Source organism: Cupressus sempervirens, chromosome 1 (assembly GCF_028749045.1).
Source record: "Cupressus sempervirens isolate cs-2001-9-10 chromosome 1, ASM2874904v1, whole genome shotgun sequence".
Taxonomy (NCBI): Eukaryota; Viridiplantae; Streptophyta; class Pinopsida; order Cupressales; family Cupressaceae; genus Cupressus; species Cupressus sempervirens.
Genome location: NC_143118.1, coordinates 285,017,320 through 285,041,387, shown reverse-complemented (window position 1 = coordinate 285,041,387; position 24,068 = coordinate 285,017,320).

Below are 24,068 nucleotides of genomic sequence, written 5' to 3'. Positions count from 1 at the left end.
GTAAATTTGGAAAAGGTAGATACTATGAAGAATTTTGTAGATGCATTAACGAAACCAGTGGGCACTGAGAAGTTTAGATGGTGTTCAGAGTCTATGGGCCTTTTGGCCTATAGCGGTTAGTTCCTATTATGTTCCTGTTGCTCTTGCAAGGTGTTCGACAAGTGGGAGAATGTTAGGAATAAGGTGTCTCTACCTTGTATAATTCTTATTCTTATTATTTGTTTTGTAAAATGTATTTCTTGCAAATAATGTTGATGTGTCGACATCTTGAATTGTGTGTAAGGAGATCATGACTAAAATGGTTATGACGGATTCCTATGACATGTAAGAGCTATGTTAGGAAGATTCAATGACAGGTGAAGACATGTGGCAACTAAGATATTTGAGTACTGTACACTCTACCCCAATACTAAATCTTTTTTGGGGTTCCTATTTTCTTGGAGAATGGTAAAACCCTAATATGGTTTACCTTTGGGAGTAGCCCTAAAGTGAAGTGCATGGTATAAGCATTTTTAGGGTTACAAATAGATGCGATGCGAAAAAGGTGTATTGTTGGTACTGCAAGTAGCTATTGGAGTCTTCTGTTGTTGATGTTGAACTTGCATTGCAAGTGTATTGTAACCTTGTGTTGACGATAATACATTGTGCAAGTTCTAAAGGGGTGGGGTTGTTTTACCGAAAGCTTTTTCCCCACCGGAAAATCCTTGTGTTATTTGTTCCTTTCTTTGTCTATTTTTTGTATGCATGGTTCACTGCAATATTGTTGTTTACATGATATTGAATCTGTAAGTGTAGAAGATTTTAATAGGATTTGCATCATACTTTCCTTATGAGATTAGTGTAGGAAGCTGTTTCTGCACCTGAGTTTCCTAACATGACACACTAGGTAAAATGAACCACTTCTATAAAAGTTCCTCTAATTGAAGCATTTAATCACTCAATTATTGAGTGGTCATCTTGTAGGGTGCCTTGGAGATTGGTTCTACTTATGATACTAGAAGAATATTAAAATCTATGTCTCTTTTTTGAGGCATCCTTAGGATCTCTTTTGGAAAGATAGTTACAATTTTTTCCAACAACGAATGGTTAAGTTTTGTTTCCCTTATCCCCCTTTCAAAATCATTAATTGCTATTTCAAAAAGTTGGCATCCCTCTCTAGGGTGGCATACTAGGTATAATGAACCCTTTCTCTAAAAGTTCCTCTAAATGAAGCCTTAACTTACTTAATTCTTGAGTGGTAATATTGTAGGGTGCCTTGGAGATTGGTTCTACTTCTAGTACTATATCAATATGAAAATATATGTCTCTTTTGGAGGCACCCTTGGGATCTCATTTGGAAAGACATCTGCAAATTCTTCCAACAAGAGATGGTTAAGTTTTATTTCTTGTATCTTTCTTTCAAGATCATTAACCAATACTCCAAAGAGTTGGCATCCCTCTCTAAGGTGACACAATAGGTGCAATGAAACCTTTCTCTAAAAGTTCATCTAACTGAAGCCTTAACTCACTCAATTCTTGAGTGGTCATTTTGTAGGGTGCCTTGGAAATTGGTTCTACTCCTAGTACTAGATGAATATAAAAATCTATGTCTCTTTTTGGAGGCATCCTTTAGATATCTTTTAGAAATACATCTATAAATTCTTCCAACAAGGAATGGTTATTTTTTGTTTCCCTTATCTCCCTTTCAAGATCATTAATTATTACTCCAAAGAGTTGGCATCCCTTCCTAATGCTTTATTTTAACTTCATGGATGATATCATCCTTAAAATTATGGATGTTTTTATCCCTATGATTATTCTTTCCCTTCCCAAATCATCCTTACAAAGGATTTCCTTCTTTTAATAATCTACGCTAAATTCATGAGCACCTAACCAATCCATGTCCAAAATTACTCCATAAGAACCTAAAGGAATAACTTGAGGGTCTAACCTTTTTGATAAAGATCCTAGATTAATCTCATAGTTTTCTAAAATCAAATTTGTGGACATTTTAGCACTTGAAGCCAATTTTACCTGCCACTTTTCACCTTTCCCCTTACCCTCTAACCCACTCAATTCTACTAAAGTAGGGGAAATTAAGGAAGCGAAAGCTCCTGAGTCAATTAAGATGGACATTTCTTTGTCATTTTACACACCTAGAGTCTCTACTACTGTTCCCTAAAAATATGCCTAACGCTGGTCGACAAATTCAAATATACAGTGAGAGCATCCTACATTTTCCACTTTGAAGTCTAAGACTACTCATTTCTATGAATAGGTTTGATTTAATTTTAATTTTTTTGGACAACTTTATACATACCAACCTTTTTAGCCATAGGAAAACACCATATATTCCTACTATAATTTTTGTAAGGAGGAGCATTGGATTTTTGAACACTTCTTTTATTAGCATCCTGAGAGTTCTTCTATGAGTTGTATTTTCTATTTGTCCTTTCATTTAAATGTTTTCCTTGTGGGTTTTGAACTTTATCTTTTCTTAGAAGTGATTTCCCCCTTTGAAGGATGAGTTTTATTGAGAATATGTAGCCCCTTGACTATTTCTATTATTTTTTTGAGTGGTTTGACAACCCATATGGCTGCCCATTCTAATCATTACATTCATTTGAACTAAGAAGGATTTAGCCACTACCTCCCTTAGAGTCTTTGGTTCAAAAATTTCTACTTCTCTTGATATATGATCATTGAGGCCTCTTATAATATATTTTACTAACATAAGGCCATCTTCCTTATAACTAGGGAAGGGTTTGAGTTTATAAAATTTTCTTTCATATTCTTATATAGTCATGTTCTTTTGTTTAAGCTGATGGAGCTCCTCTTCTCGACGCTATCTCCATTGGTTGGAGAGATATCTATCCTTGAAAGTTTCCAAAATTATAACCCAAATTATTTTATCTACACCTATTTTCATCCTTTCTTCCTCTTGATGCCACCAATTTGATGTGTTCTTCCTTAAATGAATTGTAGAACATATGGCCTTTACATAACTATTAAATGGGTGCATCATAAAAGAAATTTCTAGGTCAAGTAGCCAAGTTTATTCTACTGACCCTCCCTCATTACCATAGAACTTAGGTATTTTTAATTTAATTATATCTTTCATCTTAGTAGAAATAAGTGTTTTATGGTCTTCCAAGATTCTTCTCCTAGGGATTCTCTCCCATTCCCCATGACCACCTATATGGGAATGATTAACTTCTTCCTGATTCATGTTGTTTTCTATTTGGTCTAATATTTCCATCATTTACCTCATTAATATTCTAAGTTTTACTACTTCATTCTCCTTACCCTATCTTACAATACCCCCACTCCTATTTGATTTCCCTAGCTCTACTTGAAAGCTTACATGTTTAGATCTTTAGGATTAGTTGTTCACTAATGTAGAACTTGGCAACAAAAGGTGTAGATTCTCTATAAATCTTAGGCCTCTTAAGGCTTCCTAGTCTTGGACCTTCTATCCTTGATAATTTATCCTATATTGATCATAGATTCAACCTTTCTAAAGGTCTTAGAATAAACATACACTTCTATTCTTCTCTTGTAGATCAAGATCTTTCATAATCTTGTCTTGACTCCAAGGAAAACTCCTTAGGATTTGGACCCAATTTGTTGGGCTGTAACCAAATTCACCTATAGAATATCTAGCCTTATTTTTAATAGTATCTATTAAATCATTCTTCAATCAAAAAATACCCCTTGGTCTTAGGACTCCAATATTTGAATCAAAGGATTTATGATTCTAGGCCTAGGTGTCCTAATGGGTCTAGAGATTCAGTTTTTTTGCAAAAAACTCAAAATTTGTGAAAATGAATTAGAAATTTTTTTATGGTTTCCAATATCCTTTATTACATACTATATATTCTCAAACTTTAATATTCCAACTCTATTCCACCCCCCTAAAACTTTCCTAAGATTCACATTCCTAATTAGCAAAATTAGGTGTAGTTTCTTAAGGAAGTGCTATGTTGGGGTCCAAGAATTGGAATGATGGTTTAGATGTGTGATCCTACACCAATAACTACTAAATCCACCACTTTATTTTCCAAATCAATGCTTCTTCTATGACTATTTCATCAAACTATACATTAAACCTATTGAGTACATAGGGATATTTAGCCTAGGGCATGGATGTAAAAATAGAAACCCAACTCCCCCAATTTTTCACTTCTAGAATATGATATTAAATTTTCCTAACTTGATGTTCCCAAGTGGCTATACAAATCCACCAGTGGGAAGTCAAGTTAGGTCTCCATGTTGTGTTAATCCCTAGATTTCAAAGTTAACTGGACCAATTAAAAAAAATGATTTATAACTTGCGCACTCCTAAACCAATTAACTTCAAGCCAAAATTGAATGAAGGTTAATTCATTCCTTTAAACATCCATGTATGATTTAGATGTTAGGGAATCTATGTGCTTCTGCATCAAGGGGTATTTCAATGAATTTGCATAAAAAATACATTTTTCTTTATTGATTTCAAAGTAGAATCCATACAATTAAGTCTCTCCCTCTCAGAGAGATGAATTACAATTAAATAGCCTCCAAACCAATGTCTAAAACCACCATTTCATTATTGGAAGTCATTTTCCCAAAATGAAGCTTTTTGCAAAAGTTGTTGATAGCATTGTTGGAATTAACAAGTGGGAAGATTTACTTCTGAGAGGGGGGGAGAATTAGAAGTAACTAACTCTAACCTTTTCAAATTTCTTTAACTAAAACCATTCACATGCATTCAATCTATCTAATAAACTTGAAAGTAAAGAAATGCATGAAAATAGACAACATAAGTTTGGTAACGTAAAAACCCTCCAAAATGAGAAGGTAAAACTAGGAGGGGATGACACCCACAAAATATCACTGCAACAATGTGTAACTTTTCAAGGTTACGATGTTTGACCACTTCCAATGGTTTGCCCTATGAAAGGTTTGTCCTGTTAAAGACTTTTATACTCTGTCAAAAGTGACTTGGTTAAAAGGATTTCATTACCCTACTAAAAGTAGGCCTGGTTAAAGGACTTATGTACATTCACTTGGAATGCCACCTTGTTAAAGGATTTACAAATGGCTACTAGGCCAACCTAAGTCCATAAGATTTCCATATCTAATACAATTGCTAGAGAGTATTAGAAAACCTTTGACTTGATTACTTGCAATCTTCAATTGCTGATTCCAGATCCTTGTTGTGCTCTTGTTAATCTGATCCTTGCTTGATCTGATATGTCACTTTGTTTGGTTTTGATACTCTATTCTTCAACAATTAGATTCTGCAATGCTGCTCTATTCTTTACTAAGTCTCTTAAAATTCTCTCTGAATTTAACTATAGTCCACCCACACACTTCTCTTATTAGTGCATACAATTTGGTTTCATTCTCTTTTTAAAGATTTCAAAGACTTAGGATTAGGTATGAATCTATGATCCGTATTCATCCTTCATTTCCCACTCATTCCTTACACTTTTCTTATTGGTTTCATGTCTTTTTCATTTTTCTTATTAGCTGCATGTTGATTGCATATGTAATGCAAAAGATTTGATCTTATCCTCAAGATCCTTTGAGATTTATCCATGTTGGCTCAAAAAATGATTTACATTTGAGTTTGTGAATGCACAAGCTCATATGATGATTTTTGTGTAGTTGCTGATGCTAGAAAATATAGAAAGAATAACTCACTCGGCTCCTATAGTGACTCTATTTCACTTAGCATCTATAGTGACTTGGCACCCATACTTTTCTCGGTACTTGAACTTTACTTGGCACCTAAAGATTGCTTGACACCTAAAGTTCAGAAGGCACTTATTGAACTTTTTTGGCTCGACATACATTGTAGCTCGACATTGTCATTAAGAATTTGGTTAAGTGCATTGACACTCAAATGTCAAAACCATTCCGAGACCAACAATCTTCCCCTTTGACATGAGTGGCAAAAACACTTAACTAAGCTTTATGAATCTAATCTCTATGAGTACACTACATAATCTATTCAACATATGTACAAGGCTTCAAAAACTTATTCAAAATTTTGTATACCTCAAAATCTTGTAACTCCCCTTGAGCTATTGTGCCATTACCATTCCTCTAGCCAAAATTCTTGTGCTAAATATGTCTCATGCTGATATATCTAATTACTCTTTTCCTTATCTACCTTTACTATACCTACGTCCTCAAAAATGTGATATTCTCACCCTTTTTATTAGATGTAATGAACAATGAATTGAATATTCTTATTCTCCCCCTTTTTTGACACTTATGTCAAAGGGTTCCTAGGATGAATAGAATAATTTTCTAAAATTTTTTTATTTACCTCCATGATCATCTTGAAAGAAGCATCCAAATTGTCTAGAGCTATCTCCAATGACTTGTGTTGGATGGCTATCTCTGCTGCATGATGAACACAACCTTTTAAAGTAGAAAGATTTGGGTCTTTCTTTAGTACATTTTATGCATAGGCTTTCTCCTTATGAAGTACTTCCAGATGTGAAGTTATGGAGGATTGAATTAGCATCAATTTGGCCTTAATGTTGGCCTCCTCTGCTGTTAACACAACTAATTGTTTTTGTGTGTGTGAAGCGTTGCTGCAAAATGCTTCTCGCTCTGAGCTGGATCTTTTGGCAATTGAGTGTTGGAAATCTTTAGAATTCTCTCCAAGTTCATTATTCTTTGACTTTTCTCTTGTGTGAAATATGAGGAATCATACAACTTTGTGTACAATGAGAATACATTCTCAAGTACTTTCTTCACTTTTTCAATCTTCTTTGCCAATTCAACTTGTGAAAGTGCTATTTCACTTGATACCTTCTCATTCACTTTCATCTGAAATTTCTTTTATGACCATTCCAATAATTTAACATTGGTTTCTAGGTCCTCATTCTGTACCTGGTCCATAATTTTGGATAGTTTCTCCATTACAGACTGAGTTTCATCAGTGCTAATATTTGCAATAAGACTACATTAGTGCTCAGCTTCTTACTAGGAGCCCCTAAGGTAGGAAAATATACCAACATTTGTATTGCCTCTTGGTCCTTAGGGGTTTTCTCTACTTCTTTCTCCCCCTCTCCACTACCTTGATCAGTGATGACAATTTGTGGATGTGTACCTTGGGTTTGTCCTATAGGAACATTTTTTCCCTATTAGTTCCTTTGTTTGCTCCTTGGTAGTAGTTGTCATTCTGACTATAGAATCAACCTTACCAAATTTGTCCTATTCTTCTTGCTCTTTAGGTTGTTCTACTATAGCTATGAGAGTTTGTGATGATTATTCTTGTGTGTTTTCCTTCTCCCTTGTTATTTTTTCTACAACTTTCTGTAACTCATCAACACTCACCAAAATTGGATTTGTGTAAAGTTGTGCTTGTAGTGGTGATTGGTGAAGGATCTTCTTGAGATCCTCTATAGTCAAAAGATTAATGTTCTAAACTAAAGTGTCATGAACATCTTGTACAATTACTATGTCTGCATGTTTTGTATGTGGAGGGCTTGGTAATGGCATTTGAGTGTCTTGGACACTTTGTTTATTTTTCTATTCCTCATCATGTCCCTTCTCCACTGTCTCTTTTTCTATTTCTTTGTCTTGTTCTCTTTCTTCTTCTTTCTCATTCTCTTCTTCTTCTTCATCATTCCTACCCTCAAATGGGTCTTCCTATCCATATTTCATAGTTGTCATTCCATAGATTAATTTCCACATATGTGTGGACTTTTGAACAACATCTTCAATTTGGTTTTTACAAAATTTTAAATGCTCTGTATTTGGGTGCAAATTTTCTCTGATGCTTTTTGCTAGCCTTTGTTATTTGAATTTTAGTAAGGTCAGGTATTTTGTGAGCCAACGTAGACTCTCTTATTTTCTTCTCCATATTAAGATAGTAATGCCACTTATTTTTTACTAATGAGCTTGGCTCTTTAAGCATTGAAGTGTCTAGTTTAAGTGGGGTTGTCTTGAACTTAGCCATCATAGTGTAGATGGACTCTTCCACCATGTTTTTTTGTTCTTTTGACAACTTATTAAAATTAATGGTCTTTAGAGTAGATAAATTTTCATTATCTCCAATATTATTGCAAATGTTTTCTAATTTAGATGTGGTAGAGCATCTTACACATCTAAATTATTCTTCATTAGACTCTATTCTCTCCTCGTCTAATTTTGGAGGTGCAACATATTTCCTTCTCTTTTTCTACTTGGTAGGTTCTAGTTGTTCTATTGCCTTTTGTTTTACCTGCTCCTTTTCCCCTTGTGTAGAAGCCTTGGTGTTAGCCCTTGTAGTTGGCTTAGCTGGGCTTGGCTTTGCAGGTTTCTTCTTTCCTTTAGGTTGGGCAACTGGTTGCATCTGAGCTTTCCTCTTCTTTGTCACAACCTTTGGTGCTTCTTGCTTGACAACTTCTTCTTCATCTACATCCTTCACCATACGTTGAGTTAGGTTAAGTGGCACTTGATCTTGCCCTTCTTCATCTCCCTTAGCATCTTCACCTTCATCTTTAGCTTCTTCTGCAGTTCCTTCTCCAAACTTGGCCTTAAGCTTATTTACAAGCTTGTCTTTCTTCTTCAAAGTGGAGGCAGTGTTGAACTCCATATCTACTTTGGATTTCACCCCATCATATGTTCCAAAATGTGGTGTATCCTTGTCAATCTCTTTTGCAAGTAGTGTAGTTATTGCTGTTGATGCTTCATCTATATTTATTTCATACCCAAGAGGTCTCAACCATCTCACTCTTGGTATGGATGCTTGTATGTATAATCAATATCTACAAGGAAACAAACTTCATTTACATGTTTCTCCACTAAAGAAATTGGAATTATGAGCCTCTGCTTCATTGATTTCTTAAAATCTTCAAAATAACTAGTCATCAAGGTCTCAAAATTGGCTCCCATCTGCTCAATATATTCATTAACTCGAGCTATAATTGACCTATCATTCTTCCATGTCACTTTACCAAAATAAGGGAATTCATTCTATACATAAAAGAAAATACATATCAAAATTGCACCAAATTTACATTGTGCTCCCTTTTTCCCCCTAATTACTGCCAAATTTTTATTTATCTATTGTAGTTGTAGCTCTACAAGATCATATGTACAATCTTACTTTACTAGTTTGTATCCAACATCAACTGTAATACATGGCACACTATTGAGTTTGTTGGATTGGTAGAATTTGTGTGTAATGGCCCTAATTGCAAAGTCAACTAGAGGGTCTTGGATTGTGTCAATTGTCATCCCTCTTTTACTCCATTTTGCACTTGTGTTTTTCTTAATTACTTCCTTTGCATCACTAATAAGAGTCTTTGGCCAATCTAGGGTTGGGTGCCCTATCACTCTGTGTATTATCCTATTAGTGATATTGATAGGACCAACTTCCAACCACAAACTACCATCATGCACTTGGATCAACACAATTCTAATAGATTTTGTCTAAAATACTATGGGGAAATCTAGGCCTCATGTTAAACCCTTTCTCTCAACAATTTTATACTCATCCTTCAATACTCCATTTTCACACAATTTCTCATATGCTTCCCTGATTTCCATATCACCTATGGCTCCTATCTTGTAGTTATAACATTTCCTTACGTCTTGAACCATTATAAATTTTGGGGGTATAATGGAAAGGGCACCAACTGGGTCATTTTTGTATGAAACCTTTGGGATAGTATGGAAATCGAGTTGCCTAACCTCCTTGGACACTAATTGGACTTCAAATGTATCCTTCTCCTGAGCATTTCTTGAGCTAGATGAAATTTTACAAAAACTAGGGTTTCAACACAATGAAAATTTGAAACTACATAGCTTGGCACAGTCATAAATACCTTAAAATCGATGGGATCATGCTTGAAATGCTAATTAAATCTTCATATTGCACTGGTTTCTTTGCCTTGGATTTGCTCTATGCTCTTTCTTATCTTTGCTCTACATTGTCAATGAAGAAAAAAGAATGAAAAAAGGATATTATACCATATTTTCATTGCATTTAATGCTCAATACATTATCAACTATCCACTGGGCTTTTGAAGGATCTTTTATTACTCGGCTTCTATTGCCTTTCCACTTCTCATCTTCCACTGAAGTATTATTTACTCGATTTCAACTGAGTTTTCCTCTTCATTTAGCTTCCTCTACCAACTCGACTCCTACTGATCATTCAGCTCCTATAGTCTTTAACAATCAACTCAGCTTGTACTAGATTTTTACCCAGCATCTGAAGGAAACACTTATGAAATCTTAAACTTTTGACTTTGCATCTTTGCTCATGCTAATCTATTCATTTTTGGTGCTTTCTTTTCTAGGAACTGATGCATGATAAAACTTTGTAAATTAGTCTCTTATGCCTTCTCTTGCTTAGTTTGATAAAGTGTGATCACTTGACCTATTAGGTGAAGTGATCCCTCCATTAAATGTGCTACAACCATCTTTCTTCTTCTATGTCTTGTTCATTTCTCCTTTTATGTGTTCAACATCTACCTTCTCTTTACCTTTTTCATTCTTTGATTTGGGGGCCTTTGACTTTGTTGGGCAATTCTTGTTGATATTACTAGTCTTCAAGCAACTAAAACATGTAGTTTGGCTCAACCATCTACTGTAGTTCCCTCTAAAATGTGTCTCTATGTAGTTTTCTAGAATTTGTCCATATTCTTGAAAGTAATGATAGCTATACCTAGTGTTATGGTCCCAATTGTAGTGATCACCATGGTTACCTTTCCTTGCTGCCCAATTTGATGTCCACTTAGGCTTTGATTTGAACTCAAAAGATCTATGTCCATACTTCTTGCAATTGTAGTAGTGACCTTCAAATTTTGGTGTTTTGATAGTTCTAGTCCTGCAATTATGTTCTTGATGTCCTTGGTTTTTGCACTTATGACAATAACTTGCATTCTTAGGTTTGTCATCTTAATAGGCATTCTTTCTCCTACATATATTAGAAGTATGTCCCTTTTTACCATAGAAATGACAAGTAGGTTTAGTGTTATTACCTTTATTACTCCTTTCTTCTGTAGTCTTGGAGGACTCTCCCTATTTAGTGTTGATGTAACCTAGTCCTGCATTGTCATTGTTGGCCCTTGGTGATTTCAATACCTTCTCAAAGTATTTGATGGCCTCATTGGGTTTGTTGAAGATTTCTACAATCTCATTCTCTCTTTTCAAATCATTTTGTAGTTTTTCATTTTGCATCTTTAATGTAGAGATCTCAATATGTTAGATTATGGTGACTGATCAGGAAAGTACTATACATACTTCATAATTATTGGGGTTCGGGGGATCGCCCCAAATTTTTTTTATGGGCCATGGCCAATGTTGTAGCTAACATATTATGGCTGACATATGGCTGACATGTTCTAACCCTAAAATAGATAAAATACTTGTATAAAAGGGTTTAGGGTTAGGTACTTTTCATTATGTTGTGATGCAAAATTGCTTCCTGTTGTAGTATTGAGGCTGTAAGGGATTACAAACTGTAATTAGGTTGTAATCACTGGATTGTAATAAGATCAATATTTCTGTTTGGTGGACGTAGCCTAGGGATTAGGTAAACCACATTAGAACTTGGTGCCTTGTGTTCTTTTCTATGTGATCTATTGTATTTTCTGTTATTGGTTATATTTGCATGTATTTTTTATTTTTGTCTTTGGTTTATCCTAACACGTGGTATCAAAGCGAGGTTGTCTTTCAATTATCCTTTGCAAGAAAGTCTCACGGTTGAGTGGGAGGGATGGTAGATGAGGGTAAGCTAAGGGTTGACAAGTTTAATGGGCAGAACTTCTAGTTATGGAAGATGCAAATGGAAGACTATCTATATCAGAAGGATTTATGGAAGCTGTTGGAAGGCAAAGCCAAGAATTAGGGAACTATGTCAAATGCTGAATGGGATCTTTTGGACAGAAGGGCACTTGAAAGCATTCGGTTATGCTTGGCACCATCGGTGGCATTTAATATTACAAAAGCAAAGACAACAGAAGATTTGATGAAAACCCTAGCGATATTGTATGAAAAGTCCTCCCCTTCAAACAAGGTATTTTTCATGAAGCATTTATTTAATATGAAAATGGTAGAAGGTGGATCTATTGTAGATCATTTAAATGAGTTTAATACTATTACTAGTCAATTATCTTCTATGGGTATCAATTTTGATGAAGAAATTAGGGCTCTCTTGATTTTGTGTTCTTTGCCTAAAAGTTGGAATGGCTTGGTAATGGTTATAAGTAATTTTGTTCCTAGATCTAATACCCTACAATATGATGATGTGATCGGTGTTTTTTTGAGTGAGGAAACTCATAGGAAATCCTCAGGTGGATCTACATCAGGAAGTGCTTTGAATGGACAAAGCAGGGGCAGAACGACTGAGAGAGGAAGTAACTCTAGAAATCATGGAAAATCAAGAGGAAAGTTAAAGGAGAAAAGGTCTCAATTGAGAGGACCGAACAATTGCTCGTACTGTGGGAAACTAGGTCATAAAAAGAAAGATTGCTGGAATCACAAGAAAAATGGAGGAGATAAATAAGATGGAGACAAGGAGGCAAATGTGGTAAGTAACAAATCCGAAGAGGATGCTTTGCTTCTGTCTTTAGAAAGCATTGATGAGTCATGGGTTTTAGATTCTGGTGCTTCATTTCATGCTACACCTCATAGAGGTTATTTCATTGATTCTGTCCAAGGGGATTTTGGGCTTGTTTATTTGGGGGATAATGAACCCTATCAAATTGTTGGAAAGGGAAAAATTAAGATTAAGTTGCAGAATGGGAATCATTGGGTAATACATGAGGTAAGACATGTTCCAAGGCTGAGTAGGAATTCAATTTCAGCAAGGCAACTCGGTGATGAGGGTTGTGTAGTTACTTTTAATGATAAAAATTGAAAGGTTTCAAAAGGTTCCCTTATAGTAGCAAAAGGTGTGAAAGTAGGCACAATATCTTTGTATAGGTCATATTGTTCCTTCTACTTTGATTGTTTCAAAGAAAAATGAATGTTCAAGAACAATTGCTGCAGTTGAGTAGGGAGAACAAATAGGTACTGTAGATTCTAATATAGCACTATGGCACACCAGACTTGGGCACATGAGTGAGAAAGGTATGAAAGTACTTCATTCAATGAAAGTTTTACCATGTCTAAAATGTGTTAATATGGATTTTTGTGAAAGTTGTGTGTATGGAAAACAAAAGAGAGTGAATTTTGTAAAGACTGGGAAGGAAAATAAAAAGGAGAAATTAGAGCTTGTGCATACAGGATTTATGGGGACCATCTCAGATATCTTCACTTGGTGGCTCTCATTATTATGTTACATTTATTGATGACACAACTAGAAAAGTATGGGTTTATTTCCTTAGACAGAAATCTGATGTATTTCAAACTTTTAAGAAATGGAAATGCTTGGTTGAAAATGAGACTGGTAAGAAATTAAAATGTCTCAGATCTGATAATGGTGGTGAGTATTACTATCATGAATTTGAAGATTATTTCTCCACTAATGGTATTCATAGACAAAAAACTATTCCAAGAACTCTACAACAAAATGGAGTGGCTGAACACATGAACAAGACTATAATGCAGTGCGCAAGGAGCATGAGGTTGCATGCTGGGTTTCCCTTACACATGTGGGTGAAGGCTATCAATACTATAGTATATTTAATTAATAGAGGTCCCTCTACTCCTTTGGGATGTGGTATTCTAGAGGAATCATGGACTAGTAAGAAGATGAGTTATTCTTTTCTCAAGACCTTCAATTGTGAAGCTTTTTCTCATATAGACTCTGATAATAAAACCAAGCTAGAAGCTAAATCAAAGAAATGTGTCTTTTTTGGATATGGAATTAATGAATTTGGTTATAGGCTTTGGGATTTTGAAAATCATAAAATTGTAAGAAGCTGGGATGTCATATTCAATGAGAAAGTGTTGTACAAAGATCTGTTGCAACAACATGAGAAGAAAGAAGATGATTATGTAGTGTTGGATGATACTCCAAAAGCTGATGTTCCAGCCATTCGTCATGATGTGCAACAACTGCAAAAAAAAATATCACACACACCAGTGAATGTTAGATGGTCAATGAGGCAAATTAGACCTCCACAAAGATTTTCTCCCTCTTTGTATTCTATTTTACTTATTGATGCTAGTGAACCTGAAAGTTATGATGACATTGTGTAGGTGGATACTAAGATTTAATGAGAGTCTACAATGAAAGAGGAAATGGACTCTTTTCTAAAGAATAAGACATGGGATTTGTGCAAGTTTCCTATAGATAAAAAGGCTTTATAGAATAAGTGGGTTTATAGGTTGAAAGAAGAGGAAGGAGGTCAGAAAAGATTTCAGGCTAGGTTAGTTGTAAAAGGATTTGCATAGAAAAAGGGAATTGATTTTGATGAGATATTTTCTCTTGTTGTTAAAATGACTTCTATTTGTACTGTTTTAAGTCTTTTTGCAAAAAGAGGGGTAAAAATTTATTAAGACAGAAAGGAATACAACAAGGAGAGCTCAACAAGGAGCTCGATCCTGAGTAACAAGATCATCAAATTCTTGCACCATCTCAAAGGACAGTTGCCTCCTATCCCTAATATTCGAACCTGGATCATGACTAGAAGCCCATTTGGCTAAACAATCAGTAGTTCTATTCCATTCACGAGGAATATACGTGAACCTAATGAACTAAAAAGAAGAAGAGAAGAAAAGATTCTACTTAACAACAGTGGCCAACTGCCAACTAACATCCTCAAGATCTTGCGAAGAAAGCATGTTCACCACCACCTGGGAATCAAACTCACAAATAATCCTACTCCATCCCCGCAAGCAACACTATTCTACATCATATAAAATAGCCTGAGCTTCCATGAGATTGTTAGTATAATCACCCTTATGAACTGAGAAGAAAAATTTAACATCCCCAAAACTACAACGAGCCACTTCGCCAATACCAGCCGGACCAGGATTCCCACGGGAAGAACCATCAGTGTTAATTTTTAGAACTCCATAGGGAGGAGGAGTCCAGTGCCCATCCCAGTTAACCTAACCCTTCCTTTGATGGTGAAGCTGCCTGGACATAGAAGGAAACCTATGAGCAGCAACCCCATCCTATAGATGAAAATTGAGGCGATTATAGATAGCAAGATCAACCGGATCCATACCCCCATCAAGCTCACACTTCAAAAGAATAGTTTCCTGAAGAGAATGTGATATTTTCCACCAAAGATGCAAAACACCAAGCCAAACATCTCGGAATATGCGACGATTCCTCTCCAACCAAATATGCCAAAGCATGAAAGATGGGCCAGCAATCCAAGCAGCATGGAGAGAAGAAGACTTGGAGGGAGCACTACCCAAGCGGGCCCAGAATTCAGGCAAAGAGGAAGCATGCCGACAAGAGCAACCCCAAGTGCTCCACCAAAGGTGCCATATCTGAGTAGAATAGGAGCAATGGAAGAACAGATGGGAGATAGACTCCTCTCCATTATCACACAAAACACAATAAGAGGGGCCCTGAAATCCACGTTTACAAAGATTATCCCAGGTAAGACAACGGTTGTGAGCCACTAGAAACATGAAAAAATTGCACTTGGACCAAGAAAATTTATTCCAAACTTGCTTCCACCAAGGGACCTCAGCATCCCCAAATAATTGTCTAGTTATCTCCTGATACCCATCAGAGACATGGTATTTTCCAGACAAGGTATCGCCCCAAGCCAAAACATATGGACCAAGCAAAGAAGAACACTCTCTAGAGGCCAGAATTTGAGAAATCTCCTGATGATCCACGTCTGTACCTCTAGGAGGCTAATCAAAAGAATGCTTCCATCTGTAACCAACAACAGGTCCCAATTGATAAGGAGTCTTGTAATGAGCCACTTTATCCCATCCAACAGCAAGAAAAGAGTCACAAAGAGGCTAAAGATGAGGGTATATGGATAAAATGGAAGGGAATCCATCCCAAGCATTAGACCAAAACAAAGCCTGAGAACCTCCTTTACATATCCAGAACATACCCCTCTTCACCAACATCGCACCTGTCTTCAAAGTATGCCAAACCATTGAGCCACGACCTTCAAGAGAAAGTGCAGAAATAGAGCAAGGATCAGCACCATGAAAATATTTATGAGTGATAATACGAGCCCAAAGTTGATGTTTTCCAGAGCACCATCGCCAATAAAGTTTAGCAGCCAAAGCTTGACTACTCAATAGAGCAGATCGAAGACCAAGACCACCCTCCTTTTTACGCCTACAAACAGTTGCCCAATTAACCAAGCTCCATTTAGTACTACGCAAATTACCACTCCAAAGGAATTGTTGAGAAAGAGCATCAAACTCCTTGAGAAACTAAATAGGTGTAGCGTGAATCATGCTTCTATAAGTAGGAAGAGCTTGGATAACAGCTTGAAGAAGAGTAACCCAGGCAACAGTAGAAAGCCATCTATGAGTCCAATGATTTACTTTATCCTGAAGCTTGGTAATCAAATTCTTCCAAAAGAGATGTGGCTGCCTAGAAATAACAATAGAAATGCCAAGACAAGTCAAAGGAAGTGAACCTATCTGAAACCGTAGGATACCAACAATCCTATGCTGAATAGAATTAGGAGTGTTAAAAAAGTAAATAAAAGATTTGTGCTCATTAACTTTCTGGCCTAAAGCTGCCAAATAAACATCAAAAGCATGTCAAAAGGCTTCAACTTCCTTGATCCTAGCAAGATCGGCAAGAGCAGAATCATCAACAAATTGAAGATGGGAAAGAGAAGGTAAGCCATTACCCCACCGCCAGCCTTGAATAGAATTCTGGGACACCTGATGCTTAATGAATCTACCCAAGCCTTCAGCCATGATGATGAATAGATATGGGGAGTGAGGGTCACCCTGGTGGAGGTCTCTAGAAGCAATAAATAGTTGAGAAGGTTGACCATTAATAAGAACAGAAAAAGAGGCAGAAGTAACACAACTCATAATCCAACTCACCCAGTTAGAGCTAAATCCAAAAGAAAGAAGAATACTCCTTAGGAAGCTCCATTTAACTCTATCATAGGCCTTAGCCATATCCAGCTTAACAAACATGGCCCTCTCCCTTGAAGTAGCCATAGAGTGAATAGCCTCAGTAGCAATAACCACCCCATCGAAAATTTGTGTGCCAGCAACAAAACCACCTTGTTCTTCTGAGATAATAATGGGAAGCCACCTTTTCAATCTCTCAGCAATCAACTTAGTAATAACTTTGTAAACCACATTACATAAGGCAATTGTCCTAAAAAACTCTAATTGATTAGCACCCTCTCTCTTAGGAATAAGAGTCAAGAATGTAGAGTTCAAAGCTCGAAGCATCTGCTTGCTAGCATAGGATTCTTTAACCACCTCCAAAAAATCATGATTAATGATGTCCCAAAATTCCTGAAAGAATTCAACTGGAAAGCCATCAAGACAAGGAGCCTTCCCCTTAGGCATGCCAAAGACCACCTCCTCCAGCTCTTCCAAAGAGATAGGACGCATGAGATAATCATTCATTTCCTGAGTGATAAGGGAAGGAATATAGGACAAAATAATATTTTCTTCATTATCAGCAGGAGGAGAGTCCTCAGAGAAGAGGGTAGAGAAGTACAAAATAGCCTCCTGGAACAAAGCTGGCAAGGAATTCAGTTGGATACCTTGAGAATTAACCAAAGAAGAGATAGTGCTTTGATTTCGGCGAGATTGCACTATTTTATGGAAAAAGGCAGTGTTACGATCACCTTCCTGGAGCCAATCAACTCTACCCTTTTGTTTCCAAAAAATTTCCTCTCGAAGTTCCCATTCTTCTAGAGCTCTAGAAGCAAGGGATTCATCCTTGCCAAGATCCTCTGAGAAACCTCGATCTCTAATCTCCCTTGTGATGACATCAAGATCTTCTTGAGCAAGCCTCTTCATAAAGTGAAGGTTCCCAAAGCATTCCCTATTCCATATCTTGAGTTGCCTTTTAACATATTGAAGCCTTTTAGAAAATGAGAACATTGCAGTACCATATGCAGGAGCGCCATCTTTCCACCAACAAAAAACAAAATTATGAAGAGAGGAGTCACGAAGCCACACCAACTAGAACTTAAAAGGAGGATGCTTCAAAACATAAGCCCCTATAGCAGAAAATTTGACTGGAAAATGATCTGAACCCCTCCAATCAAGGATTTTTAAAGAGATAGTAAGGGTGCCACTAACCCAGAAGCAAGAAACAAGAAATCTATCCAGACGTTCTGAGATAGCAGCAACACCAGTCCTCCGATTATTCCAGGTATAGAGACCATTAGAAGGCTTAACATTAGAGAGATGCAAAATAGATATGTTTTGCCGAAGAAGAGCAGAAGAAGGCCCCAATCTAGCCAAACCACCATGCTTCTCCTCCAAACTTAAAGATGAATTGAAGTCCCTTGCTAGCACCTAAGGATGATAAGGATGACAATTTCTAACATATTGAATATGTTCCCAAAGTTCCTCCTTTCCCACAAGATCAACAGGTGCATACACATTGGTAAACATGATTACCTCTCCTGAGTCTAGAGCAGAAGCTACCATAGAGAGAGCTGAGTGAGAAGACATCCAACCAAGAGGAGAAATTTTTTGAGGATCCCAAAATATAGCTAAACCACCAGCACTGCCTGTTGCCCCAACACACTGGCATTGGCCACGAGACCAAATACTAGAGGCATGTTGGACCATAGACTCCATAGAGAGCTTAGTCTCTTGGATACAAAAAACATTAGGACTATGATAAACCACCAAGTTATGAATAGCCTTTTGTCTAGGAATGCTATTCAACCCCCTTACATTCCATGAGAGAATAATCATCATTCGGTAGAATTGGGAAAATGAGAATCCAAAGGTTTCACTAAACCAGACTCAATCAATATATCTCCTGTGAGTTTAATATTCTCTTGGTCTATTTTGTGCCCACTCCTTAGAGGGGGAGTAGAAGAAGCCTGCTTAAAGGGTCGAGGTAGCAACCCCAAGGGGAGAGGAGATCCCTTGCCCTTACCTGATGGTAGCACATCCTTAACCAAGTCAGCCAAAACAACATCATTATCTTCCAACACTGCAGGAGTCACCGGAGCCTCTATCACAGGAGCTATAGGAACCTCATAGTTTTGATATACTACAACTTTAGATGCCCCACAAGCATCATTAGGAACAGATCTCTCATCTGGGTAAACTAGATCAGAAGAGATAGGAGGAGGAATACCCTCCTCTAGAACCATACTATCTAGCACCTCAAAGAGGTTAAAACCTAAATCAGATAATCTTTCTTTCAAAGGCCTCTTTTGACCATGTCCCTTAGCTCAAGGGCGAACAGGGATAAATCCATCCTTATCTTGCATTTGAGCCTTACCCTTACCTGTAGCATCTTGCGGATTCATCCCCTTGGTAGTATTAACCATTTGAGATTGTCCTTTCCCTGTAGTATCTGCCAAACCACCAGCATTGCCAGCTGTAGAACCATCCACTCCTTTGAAACTTGAGTTACAGGGGCACTGACGCTATAAATGACCATACTCATGAAAAATTCAGCAACAGAAAGGGAGGGATTCATAATCTAACTGCTGCACCCAAGAAGAATCCCCCAGACAAATTTCCAAAGAATCTGGTAATGGGTTATTCAAATTAATTTCAACACAAATTCTAGCATAAGAAATAACCTTTTTATCGAGGGATTGATGTGCGATCACAGCTGGCTTCCCCAACAAAGCAGCAATTTGTCGAAGGATGTCTTCACGCCAAAATTCCAAGGGAAGACGAGGCAAGCGAACCCAAATTGGCACTGTTGAAGGGAGATCCTCAACAGAATTAAAACCTAAATGCCAAAGTTTGAAAAATAACCCCACATGGTTGTAGAAATAAGGGCCTCCTTCAAAAACACAATCACGATCAGAAATGCAAGAGAATAGAACAAAAAAATAACTATTCCCTGCCAACATAATCTCCATATCGCCTTCCACCTGCCAAGAGCGGATAGGGAAATCTAGATTCCAAGAAATTTGCATATCAAAGCATGCTTGGTCCAATAATCAATGTCCTCCATTACAAACATTGGAGGAATAACCAGAACAGGGTGATCATGGCTATGCAGAAAACAACCATTAACTTTTTTTAGCTTGGAGCTCTCCCCTGAATAAAATGATTCAGATCGCATTGCATGCATAGTTGGAGAAGAACCACCTGTTCTCACCAATGGAGAAGAAATCCAAGGCCCTGCCATGCAAACAATAAAACCCCAATCCAAAATTGACTACAAAAGATTTCCAAAAACACCGATGCAAATTATGTCTAGTAGCTCATTTTAACTCTTATGGCTACTGAAGATTTGCATTTAGAGTAGTTGGATGTTAAAACAACCTTTCTTCATGGTGATTTGGACGAAGAAATATATATGGCTTAGCGACAGGGTTTTGAGGTCAAAGGTAAGGAGAACTTAGTGTGCAAATTGAAGAAAAGTTTATATGGCTTGAAGTAAGCACCTCGGCAGTGGTATCTAAAATTTGATAGTTTTATGTATCAACTGGATATAATAGGTGTCATTCAAATTATTGTGTTTATTTTAAGAGTTTGGATGATGATAGCTACATTATTTTATATTTAAATGTTGATGATATGCTTGTAGATGGGTCTAACATGGATCATATTAAGGAGCTAAAATGCTAGTTAGCACATGCATTTGCTATGAAGGATTTGGGGGCAGCAAAACAAATCCTTAGTATGAAGATTTGTAGAGATAGGAAGAATAGAACATTGATGCTATCTCAGACTAATTATGTTGAGAAGGTGTTGCAACGTTTCTCTATGGAGAATGCTAAAGCTATTAGCACACCTTTACCTAGTCATTTGAAGCTGAATAAGGAGATGTGTCCTAAGACACTGAAAGAGCAGGATAAGATGTTCAAGGCAACCTATTATTTATCTGTAGGAAGCTTAATTTATGCTATGGTATGTACTAGGCTAGATATTGCACATGCAATGGGAGTCATTAGTAGGTATACGAGTCATCCAAGATTTGAGCATTAGAATGCTGTCAAGTGGATTCTCAGATATTTGAGAGGAATATCTAATAAGTGTTTACACTTTGGGGGCTCTACTACTAATTTATAGGGCTATGTTGACTCAGATTTGGTAGGGGATATTGATTCCAAGCGGAGTACTACAAGTTATGTCTTTACTGTTGGTGGGGCAGCCGTGAGCTGGGTTTCTAGGTTACAAAATATTAATGCTCTATCCACTACAGAGGCAAAGTATGTTGTTGCTAAAAAGGCAACCAAGGAGATGATATGGCTTCAGTTCTTCTTGGAAGAATTGGGACATCCTCAAAAGGATAATTATTTGTTCATAGATAGTCAGAGTGCCATTCATCTTGCAAAGAATTCAGCTCTGGATTCTAAGACCAAATACATACAATTGATGTACCATTTCATTTAGTTAGTTTTGGAGGATGGACAGTTAAAGGTAGAGAAGATCCATACAAATGACAATCTAGCAAATATTTTGACAAAGGTTGTAACAAGGGAGAAGCTGAACTCCTCTTCAACTTTGGTTGGTCTTCTAGACTAAATATGATTAAAAGAATAGTAGAGTCCAGGGTGGTTTGATCCAGTGGGAGCCCCATTTGGTAGTGGTATTGCTATAGGATTAGTCTTCAAGTGAGAGATTGTTGTTTAATGTGGAGCCTAATCAGTCCCCAAGTGGGAGATTGTTATATTATGGTGATTGATTAGAAAAGTACTGTACATACTTGAAATTTTTTTTTGGGCCATGGCTGACATTGTAGCTGACATATTATGGTTGACATATGGCCGACATGTTGTAACCCTAAAATGGATAAAATACTTGTATAAAAGAGTTTAGGGTTACGTATTTTTCATTATTTTGTGATGAAAAATTGCTTCTTGTGGCGGTATTGAGTTGTAATGGATTACAAACTATAATCAAGTTGTAATCACTTGATTGTAATAAGATCAGGCTTGCTATTTGGTGCACGTAGCCGGATTAGGTGAACCACATTAAATCTTGGTGCCTTGTGTTCTTTTCTGTGTGATCTATTATATTTTTTGTTATTGGTTATATTTGCATGTAGTTTTTATTTCTGTCTGTGGTTTATCCTAACACAATGCCCTTGACATTTAGTTCATGATGTGCATTCATCATCTGACATAGGGTGTCTAGCTACATGTTTGAGATTCTTGCTAGTTTAATTGATCTTTCTTCCAGTCTATTAGCAACATTTCTCTTGTCTTCTTAAAGCATAGCCTTGTCTTGAATGGCTCTTTTCTTTTGTTTAGTTACCTCACAAAGCATCATGGCTCGTGATTCTTGTTCAAGCTTGAGCATTCTAATTTCTTCTGCTTGAACTCTGTTCTTCTCCATTAGGTCTGCTATTGCTATATCAAATTCTTTGGAATCTCCATTCAAAAATAGATTTGAGGTGTCAATCTCCTTGTACTATGTGTCATTCTCATCTATGGCAATCTCTCTCTCTCTCTCTCTTTTAAGGATTTTCTTAGTTCTCCCCTAGCTTCTTCCAAAGCATGTAAAGCAAGTTGTATGTCAATTGCCTGATTCTCTATGATCTTCCCAAGTTTTTAGACTTCCATTTCTAGATCTTTTCTTCAAGCTATAAGGCTTCTCCTTGTGAGAACTTAGCTCTGATACCAATTGTAGGAATTAACAAGTGGGAAGATATACTTCTGAGAGGGGGGGGGAGGTGAATCAGAAGTAACTAACTCTAACCTTTTCAAATTTCTCTAATTAAAACCATTCACATGCATTCAATCTATCTAATAAAATCAAAAGTAAAGACATGCATGAAAATATACAACAGACAAATTCAGTAACCTAGAAACCCTCCAAAATGAGAAGGTAAAACTAGGGTGGGGATGACACCCACAAAATATCACTATAGCAATGTGTAACTTTTCAAGGTTACAATGTTTGACCACTTCCAATGGTCTACCCTATAAAAGGCCTATCCTATTAAAGACTTTTACACTCTATCAAAAGTGACCTAGTTAAAGGATTTCGCTACCTTGCTAAAAGTAGGCCTGGTTAAAGGACTTCTGTACATTCACTTGGAATGCCACCTTGTTAAAGGATTTAAAAATGGCTACTAGGCCAACCTAAGTCCATAAGATTTCTATATATAATAAAATTGCTAGAGAGTATTAGAAAACCTTTGACTTGATTACTTGTAATCTTCAATTGCTAATTCCAGATCCTTGTTTTGCTCTTGCTAATTTAATCCTTGCTTGATCTGATATGTCAATCTACTGGGTTATGATACTCTTTTCTACAACAATTGGATTATACAATGCTGCTCTATTCTTCAATAAGTCTATTAAAATTCTCTCTAAATTTTTCTATAGTTCACCCATACACTTCTCTCATCACTACATACAATGGGGTTTCATTCTCCTTTTAAAGATTTTAAAGACTTAGGATTAGGTATGAATCTATGATCCATATTCATTCTTCATTTCCCACTCATTCTTTGGACTTTTCTTATTGGTTGCATGTCTTCTACATTTTTCTTATTGGCTGCATGCTAATTGCATAGGTAATGCAAAAGTTTCAAACTTATCCTCAAGATCCTTTGAGATTCATCCATGTCAGCTCCAAAAATGGTTTACATCTGAGTTTGTGAATATGCTAATTTTTGTGTTACTCGGCACATACTAGTTGCTGATGCTTGACACATATAGAGAAACTAGCTCACTTGACTCCTATAGTGACTTGGCACCTATACTTTGCTTGACACTTGAACTTTGCTCGACACTTGAAGATTGCTCGGCACTTGAAGTTCACTAGGCACTTATTGAACTTTTCTGGCTTGGCATACATTGTAGCTCAACATTGTCTTTGAAAAATTTGTTAAGTGTGTTGACACTCAAATATCAAAAACATTCAGAGAGCAACAATCTCCCTCTTTGATATGAGTGGAAAAAACACTTAGCTAAGCTTTATGAATCTAATCTCTACGAGTATACTACATAATCTATTTAGCATATGTACAAGGCTTCAAAAACTTATTCAAAATTTTGTATACCTTAAAATCTTGTAACTTCCCCTAAGCTATTGTGCCATTACCATTCATGTAGCCAAAATTCTTGTGCTAA